The sequence below is a fragment of the Ischnura elegans genome, chromosome X, assembly GCF_921293095.1.
Source record: "Ischnura elegans chromosome X, ioIscEleg1.1, whole genome shotgun sequence".
Classification (NCBI taxonomy): domain Eukaryota; kingdom Metazoa; phylum Arthropoda; class Insecta; order Odonata; family Coenagrionidae; genus Ischnura; species Ischnura elegans.
The window spans coordinates 11,681,933-11,694,128 of NC_060259.1; the positions used below are offsets into that span (position 1 = coordinate 11,681,933).

At 40.2% G+C, this 12,196-nt stretch overlaps 1 protein-coding gene across 2 annotated transcripts in view; it reads left to right on the forward strand.

The window, feature by feature from the left end:
• Positions 1 to 12,196, forward strand: part of LOC124170736 (dual 3',5'-cyclic-AMP and -GMP phosphodiesterase 11) — a 252,214-nt gene that overhangs the window by 19,067 nt on the left and 220,951 nt on the right. The gene's annotated exons all lie outside the window — the stretch shown is intronic.

Genomic DNA, 12,196 nt, shown 5'->3' on the forward strand with positions numbered 1-12,196 from the left:
AACTTCCCTCTTTTTCTGTGATTCTTCCATTTTTTCTTACGCTGGTGTCGAGGTCATTATTATAGGTTGTTTTTTCTTTTTTTTAAATTAGCTACACTGAATCCTCTTTCGTTGGTTTGGCATTTTCCTTAAAATGTTTACGCCAATCTTTAATTACGTCTTCATTCAACCTTCCGCTTTGGAAGAATTTGTGTATGGCATCTGCTGGGCCTCCTTTTCCAGGAGACATTCACTTTCGTGGGTAGATGATCGCCGGAGGGATATATGTATAACTCCAGAGGCGCAAAAGCGCAAACCACCGTTCCGTTGCAACCTCGTCTCCAACTAGTGACTAAGCCAATATGATGTTGGCCCTTTGTTGCTAGTATCGCACCATGTTTATCAACTGTTGATATACCGGTTTCATCCATGTTTAACAACCTTGAAGCCTTAACCGGATGTTTTTTCTCAAAGAATAAGGGCTAACGTAGAAAACATTGATGCATGAGATATAAATAGTTTCCAACGCAATATTAGAGTAATATAAATAAATAGCAACATAAAGTAATAGTATTGGTTAAAAATGATCATTAAAAATACACGCTTGTTTACGGAATATAATCGCCAAGGAAAATAAAGAAAAAAATAATTCTTCAGATACAGGAACTATTACGGTAGGTACGGTAGTAGAGAAGGAGACATTTTTATTCTCCCAGCCACGGAACGCCATTAGCGGTACCTACTGCAAGTAGGGTTTGAAGGGCTAAAAATTCGTCAATCATGAAACTTCCCATCCCATTCCAAACACCATGCAAAATTCATACAATATTCCGAAAGTAATGCCGCAAAAGGAACTTCAATTGCCTATCTATTTTGAAGAATAAGCTGAACACCAAAACAGGACTCAAGCTGCAAATAAAAATAACTAAGTCTTTCCATCCGAATTCGACAAGGAACTTGATATTGACCCTTGATTTAACCGACTTCGACCAAACTTGGCACATCGTCATCATTCGATAATAAAACGATACCCCACAGTCATTTGGGAATGCATTTGTACCAGTTTACAAGACATTAACAATGTCGCAAAACTGAAATTTTACGAAAACGTCTACTCATTGTCAGTATTCTTCATATCCTCGGTAAGATGGAAGATAGTAAAGCAGGGGCAGGGCAGGGGGCAGAGGCATTAGCTCATTTTAAATATCTTGAATCGAGAAAGATTATTAATGAATTGTTTTGTGAACTTCGAACTTACAAAATGAAATTCATGCAAAAAATAAGCTCTAATTTTTTTCTCACCCATGAGTGAAATATTATACGATATGCCAACAGTACCTGAGAAATATGTCAAAGCAACAGTTGATATGACCTTTGACACAGCTGTAATGCAACAGCTAGCAGTCTAAGAAAAGATTATACCACCGAGAGCGTACACAAGATGACGACACAAACACCTTCCACGACATGACGACTCAAGCCAAGTTTCAAATCAAGCAATCACGCCGAGAACGTCCCCGTTACGGAAGAAGCTCTCATTGGATCATAAATCCATCAGCCGCGTTCAAAGAGCTAAAGCCGGCCGTTTCTTCACATCTATAGCGTCTCACATAAGCAATTCTGAGATCACGGAGCTCAACCTCTAATCATAGGATAAGCCGTTCCTCTCATTGATACTCCTATATGATTAGCATATAAATGAATCAGATCGATTCACAATGGCGAAAAAGACGTTTGGCAAATGATTAAGGCATGAGCCAATGAAGACCTTAGAAGAGATGAAGAGGAAAGAATTTTTATTCAGACCTTGAGATGATTAAAACTCAAATTTGCGCACATGTCGCGATCAAACTGCCTCTTCGAGTAATCACGGAGGGAAAAAGACCGGAAGGCATAATGGAGCACAATCAAGGGAGGGCTGGGCAGTCCAGGGCAGTTGCGCAAGAGGCTCATTGAAGAGGAAAATACGAACGCTCTCTCGAGAACATGCCGAGCAACCGCAGCCACTGCTTCTGCGCACCGTGCATTGTCTTCTCGCGCGACGACGCCTGCGAAATGTGCACAGGGGTGCAGCAGAGCCACAGCATTGGGAGCCCGAGGGTGCGTTACCAAAGGGGGCGAGAATAGAGCAGTGATTTCTGCAGAACCCATTCGCATCCCTGCACTTTCCCCGCGTACACCACATGCATGAGTGGCGCAGTGTCCTGAGAGATGTGTAACCCAATTTTATGCGTCGACGCTTGAGAAAAAGTGTATTAGTCATGTTTTCTTATCCTTCCCGATCAAACGGTCGAATCTGATCTTGATTTCTTCCTCTTTCGCGGTTTTTGGGGGAATGAGTCCGAATAAGGTTTGTTGACTAAATTTCGTGACGCAAAATTGCAAAAAATGGTCAAAATGGCAAAACATTGTTCCTTTTTGGCCTTTTTCGTTTACGACTCTATAAACTTTAAAAAAATAACTTTTCAAGACATCGTAACCTCGTTTCACTACCCTAATGTGAATTTAAGAAGTTAATCTTTAAGCTCTTGAGCAGCTAAAATACATGAACAGCAGATTTTCTGTCACAGGTAATTATATTCAAACAAAAAACGAGGTATCCTCGCCCCGCTTTCTGTGATAACACGGATCTCACGTCTTTTCGGTTTATCGCACGTAACCCATATAGGGATAAAATCGTTAATACATACACGAAAAGAGATAGTTTATAGCCATGAACCAAATTGTGCTCCAAAGAACTCTTACAGAACTAAGTATAATTCTTGAAGCTCTTCTTTATATCTATTTCAAACTGATAATGAATTTTTTTATCCTAACCAAAAGAGGGTAAATATGTGTAAATATTTACACTACAATTCTTGACAGGTCTTTTAATATTAAATCTAAAAACGCGTGTTCACTGGTCATTTAAAAAGTTTCCTAGGGATGGCAATCGTGAGAAACAAATGGCAAAAGCAGAAAAAAAATTCCGATGATTTTTCAGAAAGAACGTATTTATGGACCTCAAATGATGTGACCAGTGAATACATCGACATAAACAACAGACCAAGTGACGAGGCGAATAATCTCTACTTGTATTCACATATGATGGCAGTATGCTTCTGGAACGCAGGCAAAATGTACGCGTTTTTACGTTTCTATTATATGCATCACCGAACGCGGTGTGATTCTTACCCTTTGCGCGATTTCCATGGAGAATGAATGCACATTTGGATAAAAGAAGATGAAAGACATCGTACCCAAAGCTTCATTGACCATGTATTCGCGTAACATCGCAGTGTGATCGTAACACCTCCGTTCGGGAAAGCATCACGGCATATTCATAAAAACATGGGTTCCGTTTATAAACTGTGACTAAACTGTTGTAGCTAATTCGATCGAGGCTTAAGGGTTCGTCGGGGAAAATAACCAAGGGATAAAACTTGTACGAAGTTTTTGTTATTTCCGGGGGAACCGAAAGCTACTTAAAAGTCGATAAAACCAGATTTATAAACAAAAAAGCTCAAAACGTAAAAATGTTGGCCTTATTGTCATTGTTTGTAATGCTTCATCACGGCATGTTGTTAGTAAACCTCAAATTCGGATTCAGCGCCTTAAATTGATAAAAGAGGAAGACCTCAACTACCCCAAAACTTTCCTAGTAAGTCCCTTGACTACAGAGTATCACGATTACAACCACAATCCATAAATTCCCAGAGTACTTAGAATAGGCCCTTGCCACTATTTGCACGCACTTCAAGCAAAAAATTACGTTCGAGAAAAGAGCGAGGTAAAATTTTCCCATATATGATACAGGCAAACGTTGACAAGTATTGCTATATATGAGCTGAAAAGTTCAAGATGTTGGCTAACGTTTTACTGGCCTGAGGTGGCGACCCCCCCCCCCCCCCCCAGCAGTTTTTTTGAATGATATGCCTGGAAGTACACTTTACATCATTATGGCACTTTCAACTTTCAACTTTCAGCAGATGCAGTTATTATATGTCAAAACTAGACAATGGTTCTAAATATTTTTTATTTCTCTGAAGATTTGGGGGGGATCTATCCCCTCATCTCCCCCCATAGTTACGCCACTGATATAGATAACAAATATTGGCGTCGTTGAAAGTTTATAACTGAAGCCGTAGGTCATATTACTGTTTTGGTGTTCAGCTTATTCTTCAAAATAGATAGGCAATTGAAGTTCCTTTTGCAGTATTACTTTCGGAATATTGTATGAATTTTGCATGGTGTTTGGAATGGGATGGGAAGTTTTCATGATTGAATTTTTAACCCTTCAAACCCTACTTGCAGTAGGTACCGCTAATGGCGTTCCGTGGCTGAGAGAATAAAAATGTCTCCTCTACTACCGTACCTACCGTAATAGTTCCTGTATCTGAAGAATTATTTTTTCTTTATTTTCCTTGGCGATTATATTCTGTAAACAAGCGTGTATTTTTAATGATCATTTTTAACCAATACTATTACTTTATGTTGCTATTTATTTATATTACTCTAATATTGCGTTGGAAACTATTTATATCTCATGCATCAATGTTTTCTACGTTAGCCCGTATTCTTTGAGTCTCTAGATTCCCGTAGAAGCACTGTAATTTACCTCTTCAAATTGCAATGAGTCACCAGTGCATTCATACTCCCAGTCTTAGGGTTTAGATTTGGATGCCGACGGTTATCGCATATCTTCAGAGAATGCCAATCCCTGCTCGGGTGCTGTATGCTGCGCACTTGAGGTGCGGCACTCCGTCCGCCGTGAGGGACGTTAATCATTGTCCCGATGGCACCCTCCGACCTGAGCAGCTGCGCTTGATTTCCTTCCACCCCTCCTCACCGCGCAGCGTCGCAAAGCACTTGTTTTGTCCTTGGAATGACTATGCCAAGCCATGCCAATGTGTCAATGTAAAGATGCCTATCGATAATTACGAGTGAACTCGGCCCATGAAGTTGGCACTTGTGACCTCAATCCTTTCTTCGTATCACCTCCGCTAATTGTGAGTTCTGTCGCCCACAAAGTCAGCGTAGCTCGGTTGTGGGAATCCGCCTGGGCTGCCATATGGCGATTCCATCCACAAACGATGGATGTACTTCATTCCGAATAAGGTGGAATGTATTATTCGGTGCGGGGTCGATCACGCTATCAAGCTTTGGTGTTAGATAAGTGCGTTAACCTGATGGTCATACCTTCATATCCTGCTGGAAGATAAATGTAACGCCTGTCTCATTATTAAGGACTTACATCCTCTTAACCCATTATAACCCAATGTTGCTTCGAAGCAGCATCAAAAATATATAAATGTTCAGCTCTATTCGGGAATGATTTAATCTACGTGTTCTTTTGTGCTGTGAAGTTTAATGGCGAAATATGTAGCTTCCTCAATATTTATGATTGAGTAGAAAATTTTCACATTTATAAAATGAAAAGTCTTGAAAATTAATTTCTTCCAGAAGCAGCTCTGGGTTGGAAAGGGTTAAAGCCATGATAAAAAAAAATGCTTCAGTGTGTAAAATTTAGCCAGTTGTAAAAGGTAGCGTATGATGCATCTTTGCGTCGCAACTTTTGGTACCGGTGAAGTTTTTGGGGATCGAAAGCTGCATTTCATGATCTGTGATGGACTTCATGTGGTTTGGGTTTGGTTTGGTGATTAAATTTGCGTATTTATAAATCGTCATTCATAAATTGATTTTTGCCATTTCTTCCCATCCTTCACATCGTCCCACTTGTGTTTGGTCCCTATTTTTCTTTGTTCCTAATTTCATATCCGTTATTATTGGCGCTTGAACATTTTTAGTCTTCTATTTGCCGTTTACATCATGCAAAGCTCCCTGACAGATGATGTTCTGCCTCAGCTAAGAGACGTGCCATGCTGCTAAACTTTTCGGCTGGTTGGTATGGACTCGCCTCTGTCGTAGGCAGCTGTATAATTGGCATTTCCTCTTATAGCTTCTAAGTCTCATACTGCAAGAAATTCAATTTTTTAACATTTTAACGGAGACAGACTGCGTTAAACCAATCGTTTTGGAAAATTAAGCAACAGTGCGAAAATAGAGAAAAGTAATAAAGAGTCGACGAAAACTAAGTGCATTTAGCAAATTTCTCCGTTTCTTGTCTCCTCAGAAGTCTCATATGTTTTTCAGAGTGGCTAGTAATCATTAGTAAAAATGCGGATTTTTCACTATTGATTACTTTTCCGGAGAACGTGCCAATAATTAGAACTGCATGAAATATATTATGTATTTAATGCATACTGCTACAAGTAGGCTATCGTCTGGTGGTTACATGATAGTTAAAATAAGTGAATCATCATCTGGTGAGCCATCATCTGGTGCAAGACCAGAGGACTCTTGTAGCAGATGATGGCTCAGTGAGCCGAAACGCGTTGTACGCATTAAAAAATATTGTAGAAAAGTGCTACGATCTTTTATTTAAATTTGAAATATCTGTTTTACCTTGGAAATCCCACCTTGAAGTAGCTTATTCTCACACAGGACAAACCATAGCCTTGAAGGCCGTTTCTTCTGTACACCCTTAAATATTTATCATGACCCATTGCAGAGTTTGAAATTATTTCCCCCAACCTGATTGAACATTACCTTTTTGCATTTTATCGTATTAGCATCCTTCTTAGTGGCCGGTATCCATGAGAATAATTTATCGATGTCATTTTTAAGGGTAAACCAGTCGTTATGGTTTTTAATCCCTCGGTAGATTATGCAAACATGCGCAAAAAGACGTATTTTGGAGTCAACTCCCATATGTACGTCAAGTATGAATATTAAAAACAATAGCGGACCCAATACGCTTCCTTGCGGAACCGTCGATGTTACGGATTTCTCCATGAAATATCCTGCACCTACTCTTACCCTCAGTGATATTCCTTTCAAAAATTCTCTAACCCATAATTTATTCCATGCATCTCTCCATAGCTGATTTATTTACTATATCTATTCAATGTGTGGCACCGTATTGAAAGCTTCTTTGAAATCAATTAGCTCCGCATTATTTTCACTATTTTAGTCCAGGGCTTCAGCAGTGTCTTACGATGACCCCAGTAACTGAGTCTCACAAGAAAAGGCTTTCCTAATACCATGTTTATATATGAATAACCAATCGTTTTTATACCAGAATTCGTGCAGAAGGACCTAGCGACAACTTTTTCATTTAATTTACAAACTGTAGACGTTAGGCTTACTAGTCTGTAATTCTTAACTTTTTGTTTAAACGCTTCCCTTCAAAATGGGTATGACAGTTGCCAATTCATGTCGGAAGTAAGTCCCCATTATTTTTTGTGACGAAGAAAAGTCTTCTTAAGTAAGGTACTTGCTATTTAACTAAGGAATTACTTCATCCCCAGTTTCAGTTCATCCATGGACACAATATCTGTTTTATCACATTGATTCATCTATTTGCTTTGTAGTATTTCGAGCCTGCCGGTTGAACGGCTATGAAATGTACTTGATCTTCCGCGAGGAAAAATTCCCTCGGAATGGGAATCGAACCGCAGACCTTCGGCTTTCTATTCCATATATTCCATTTCACCCTTCAAAATTGCTCTTCAAGTCTGATCAGCATTACGATCATCTCCACCAAGTACCTTCTCTAGTATCCCGACAAATACATTTCCACAACATCACGCATTAATTTAACAAACTTTTGTGATCCTAATCTGTCTCTTGTCTATTGGTTTCAACCAACAGTTCGGATCCACAAAGTACGTTCCTTTCATTGTGCAAGCCCAATCAAATCCATCGTTAATGTAATCTAGAATTCCGTCTCGCCTTCTCCGAATCCCACCTATGATTGATTATTTATGCGGAACTGAAAACCATTCTTGCTGCTGCGCACACATCCACTCCATGGCCTCTCGTTCCCGCCCTTTTCACGTTATTTCTCCCGTTGCGAATGACCTCCTCTTCCACCACCGATCTTCCCTTCATTCTTCCAATGATACTCTCAAGACCTTCGGTTCTCACCCCACGAAAGCACTCCGCCACATACGTGCCGAAGGATTAAGTCCCCCACGATGCGCACCCTGGAAGTGCCCTCCTTCGCTGCACCTCCGGGAAGGACACGTGCGTCTGCAAGCCCTCCTCCGCCACGTCTCTTTGTGAGGGGTCCTTCCCTACTTCCGATGTATCTGCTCTCAGCGTCCCCTGGCTCCCGAACTCATTGCATGCACTTTCTCCGCTCGAAATTCCCTTCCTCTCGCAGGCTCGGAGAGACTGCAGCGCCCATTCTCCTTTCAATGCAACTTTTACAATTTTCCCTCTGATGAAGATTTACTCTCAATTCTTCATTGTCAGCACTTAGCATTTGAATTTCGATATCTCCTCCCTCAGACTCTCTATAATCCTCTTCCCCTCCTTCAACTGCTACGTTTAATTCTCCGAATTACGAGGAATCCTCTGTCATTCCTCTTTCGTGCACTCCTCAATTCGTCCGATAAAGAAGACAAAAAATGCAAAATTACCTTCTGACTTCCGGCTAATCTCTATTCTGTGCGCCCTGTCGAAAGTGTTGAAGAGAATTGTTTTTAAGCAAGTCACAGAGTACTTAACTAACAATAAACTTGACGCTTTGCAATCAGGTTTTCGGCATGAATACATTACGCAGACGGCACTACTAAAGATTACCGATGACATTCGACTTCATATTGACTAGCGTATGGTTAGTTCTTCTCTTTTTTTTTAGGTCTTTTTGATTTCAGTAAAGCTTTCGATCGAGTTGATCATAATCTACTCGTCGATAAGACGAGGAAGCTTGGTTTCTCTTGTTCAGCTTTAAACTGGTTTTGCTCCTACCTAGGCAATAGATTTCAAGCAGTCTTAGGACCTGATAATAACTTATCCACTTGGGTTCCAGTATCTTTTTCCAGCGGAGTTCCTCAGGGATCTGTCCTGGGCCCTCTGCTATTTTATATATTTGTCAATGACATTTCGATCGCGATTAAAAATTGTAAGCATATGATATATGCAGATGGCCTTCAAATATACATCCATACCTCGATTGAAAACATAGCTTATAGTATCAATCTAGTGAATCATGACGTAAGAGAAATCACAAAATGGGTCGGTGAAAACCACCTCATGCTGAACTGTTTTAAGACGAAAGCAATAATCATCGGTAGCTCAAGGATCCTCAACAAAATAGATCATAATAACCTTCCTCCAGTTGTAGTTGGTGATCATCAAATACCGTTCAGCGACTCTGTTCGCACTCTTGGACTAACCCTTACAAAACATTTGTCTTGGAACCAACATGTCAGTGACATCTATAATAAAGTCAATATCACACTGTATCAACTAAAACTTCATAAGCACTTACTTCCTATATCCACCCGAAAAATGTTAATTTCTACCCGGGTATTCCACTCCTTTGATTATTATAGTTTGTTCATAATGACATACCTAAAGAGCTGGATAAATAGTTACAAAGGCTACTTAATTCATGTGTAAGATATGTCTTTAATTTAAGAAAGGATGTTCATGTATCACAGTACAGAATCAGCCTTGGTTGGCTAAATCTTTGTAACCGAAGAAAATATCTACTCGGTGCTCTTCTTTTTAAGATCTCCGGGAAATTTTTATGAACAGATCAGTAACCACTCGCCTGTCATCTCGCAAAAAGGACTATTTACGTTATCCTACTCCACGTACAATTACCTACCAGAAATCATTTCTAGTAACGGCATCTAAAATTTGGAATTCTCTCCCTGAGGATCTAAAACAGAAGGGCTCTAACCATGCATTTAAATATAAATTATACATGGCTTTACTCAATGGAGAGCGAAAATAAACTCCTACATAAAATACAGCCAACATATTCCGTATCTTTTTAAATTTCAGCCCTTGTTTATGTGAATTTTTTCTTTATTATTTGTGTATCAAACTACTTTATTGTTATTACTTGATATTTTAATGAACTTTGTGCTTTTGATGAGCCAATTATTGTAAATTGTGTGTTGCTCCAAGGGTATACCCAGATCATGAATGAATAAATATTTTCTATTCTATTCTCAATCACACATGTAGAGCACTTGAAATAAAACCATTTCCCTCACCTCCCACATTTCACGCCGTTTCTCGGCTTTTTCTTGCGCCCAGTGCCCATTACAACTGTGTCCCTCCTTGACCATGGTCAAGGGATCAACTGCCACGTACGGAGCTACGGCAACGGATGTCCGCTCCCCTCGAAGGCTGCACGACGACTCGATATGCATCAGCTAATTATAGTTTCGCCTGGCGTAAAAAAGCCTCTGTTACTTTTTCTGGCTAGCTGGTCTGTTCGGCTTTAGGAATAAGAAAGCCGATGTCAATTTTAAATTCTAATGTATTTACATTCAGTATGATTTGTCCCATGCTTTTATGAGGATGAGTACATCACGCACGTTTCGTCGTTTTTAGTGACGGATTACTCGCTTGAATCAAATGCTATCATCTTACTGCAATTTGCACTTGCAATTGTCAGCTTACTTAAAGTACACCCTGCTCTACATTTGCCGCCACGACAAGTTTGAAAATTTCACCTATGCGTTTTCTCGGATGCGAATTTCTTATACTTGAGGACGAGGCGAATGTTGATGAATGTATTCTGCTTCCTCTGAGCATGTCCAAGGAAAGGGCAAGAAGTGAGCGCAAGGGAGGAGCGAGGTGTCGTGAGGGGTGGCGGTCCTCATTAGTGATTCTTCCTCTTTTCTCGCATTGTCATTTGCATTTGTTATTTGATTGTTAAGCGAAATATTCTGGTATGCTGTGGTTTACCAGTTCCTTAAAATGCGACTCCGTGTACAATCTCCTTAGCATTTCGGATTAAGGTATCAGCTGTTGTCTATCTAATGTGCTATTTTGTCTGCGTTGTTCATGATAATTTAGGGAAGGCCCTGAAACTCATGACCCGCACTTGATGTCAATTTTAAGATTCTTTGTTTTCCAATCACTAATTTTTGAACAAAATGGCTATTTTTCAAAAGGATTTTCTGTCTTCGGCTGCATGGGTAGCTGTGAAGATGCGTGGTAGATGTAGGTTTTCAATTGGTGTGTGACCGAAACACTAGCGGACGGCGACTTCTTATAATGTTTAGTAGATTTGCTGATTAATTATGCTCTATTTTTGTCGAGGTTTTTACAGCTATTACGTATTTAAAGCAATGAAAAATTTGAATGCAGGCCATGTATTACTGTCTAACATACCTAGTAGATAATTGTGGCTTTTCTTGGTGGATGTAATTTATACACGGAATTGAAGTCTCTAAATTTGCTCAGCTAGGATGAAATGCCTGTTATTTCTCAATTAAGAGTTTCTTTGACCATGCAAACCCATGTGGATACTTTGAAATTTATTGGAATGCAATACTCAAGGGAATGGTTATATAATTCACGGTAGAAAATAACCTCGTTAGCTTTGATATCTTGACATCTCAATGGGGTATGCGTGTACTTGGCTGGGCAGTTTTTGCGGTTGAAACTAGTTGAGTGTTTTCTGGCACCAAATGAACCTCGTGGTTGTTTATGTTGTGTGGAGGAAACGCGTCCATCTGCCCGCTGAGTGAAACGGCACCTGACACATAAACTCCGTTCTCATGCGATGAGGCGATTTTTTGCACATTGCTCACTGGCGGAGAATTGAGAATCGTGGTGGCCAAGTGGTTTGGTTGCTGATCTACATCTACATAATACCCCGCAAGCCGCCTAAAAGGCGTATGGCAGGGGGTGTTAGGACACCAGCCGTTTACAGATACAAAAAATGAAGGGCTCTAACGAGGTTGGGACTAGCGTTTATTAAAGTCCTTTATGGTTCGGGGGAAAAACGAATTCGCATATCTATCCGTTCGGCAAAACATCTCTCTTAATTTATCGCTTCTATCGGACACGTAAATATAGTGTGGCTCTAATATTATGTTCTCAGTGTCGCTCTTAAAGATATCCATTCTCAATTGTTCAAGCAATCTAAGCCTAGCGCACAGCCTCCGAGTCTCAAACGGCTCCCAGCCTAATTCGCTTAACATCTGGGTGACACTGTCTGTACGCCCGTAGCAGTTTTTGACGAAACGCGCAGCCTTCCTTTGTATTTTATTCAGTTCGCGAATTAAGTCTTTCTGCACCGGATCCCTTACGCTCGCTGCATATTCAAGGTGCAGTAGGCCGAGAGCGAAATAGCACCTTTCTTTTACTTTCTCATCCGAAAATCTTCCCACAATACGCTTGACGAATCCTAATTTCTTCA